General features: G+C 41.3%; 1 pseudogene; it reads left to right on the top strand.

Annotated features, from left to right (window-relative positions):
• The first annotated feature begins 489 nt into the window (after nucleotides 1–489).
• LOC108515032 (small nuclear ribonucleoprotein G pseudogene) lies at nucleotides 490–705 on the top strand (annotated as a pseudogene).
• The last annotated feature ends 521 nt before the right edge of the window (nucleotides 706–1,226 follow it).

Below are 1,226 nucleotides of genomic sequence, written 5' to 3' on the forward strand. Positions count from 1 at the left end.
TTAGGTTTTTAAGATGGGAGGGGCAGAACTTTGCTCAAATGCTGAGTGGAAAGAGCCAGGAGAGACTAAGATATAGATTTATGAGAGAACAGATAAAATTAATATAGTGTAAGCTCCTCAAGAAGGCAGGCTAAGACCCAGACATTGCCTAGGAAGAGAGCCTCTCTTCTCCAGGAACAGGACAGATTGAGGGGTTGACGCAGTGGGAGGTGAGTCTGTGGAAGCAATGAGCATTTCTTATGATAGCTTCTGTTTTCTCTGTGGTAGTAGGAGGGGGGTCATGGGCTTGGAGAAAGCAAGGGAGGAGGGAAGCTTGGAGGTTTGCAGGCAAAGGAGAAGACTTGAAATTTTGGACACAGGCCCACAATCAGTTGGCTAATGGAATGAGTGACATCAGACACGAACCACTGGGCCTATCTGTGAAGCGTGATGGAGGCCATAAATTCCGTTTCAGTGCATCTCTGAACCTGCTTAGTAGACACCGTGAACAAAGCTCACTCTCCCAAGTTGAAAAAACGTATGGACAAGTTATCACTGAAATTAAATGGTGGGAGATATGTCCAAGGAATACTGTGGGGATCCAGTCATTTTATGAATCTTATGATAGATGAATGTGTGAAGATGGCAATTAGTGGGCAACAGAACAATATTAGAACAGTGGAAATAGAAGGAAACAGTTTCATCACGTTAAAAGCCTTGGAATAGGTCTAAATAATGGTTGTTCAGCAGAGGAATTCTTGTCCCCTCTCCAAAGGGACTGTTTTCTATGATGTAAAAATTAGATCGGATACATTTTCATATTAAATTTTTGTTAAATAAACTTTTGTAATAGTCAAAAAAAAAAATGGACACAGAATGACAGAGGTTGTGGGTGTTAAATAGGTGGGTGTGATATTGCTATGTACTAAGAAATATACATTTTTATTTCATCCTCCCCTAAAACCCTTGGAATCATTCCTAAAACCCTTGGAATCTCCAAAAGGATAAATGTCTTCTTGTATGCAAATAAAATTATTTTTGGCTACGGTGTCCTATAGTGTCTGCTGGTGGAGGTTGGTTGGCAGGGAAACCAACCATGTGATTAGAAGGTTGGAACTTTCAGCCCGCTGTCTCCAGGGAGGGTAAAAAAACTGAAGGTTGAGTTGATCACCAGTGGCCCATGATTTAATCAATTGCTGCTACATAATTAAGCCTCCATAAAAACTCAGAAGGACAGGCTCTGAGAG

Source organism: Rhinopithecus bieti, unplaced genomic scaffold, assembly GCF_001698545.2.
Source record: "Rhinopithecus bieti isolate Rb0 unplaced genomic scaffold, ASM169854v2 scaffold_32422, whole genome shotgun sequence".
NCBI classification, from domain to species: domain Eukaryota; kingdom Metazoa; phylum Chordata; class Mammalia; order Primates; family Cercopithecidae; genus Rhinopithecus; species Rhinopithecus bieti.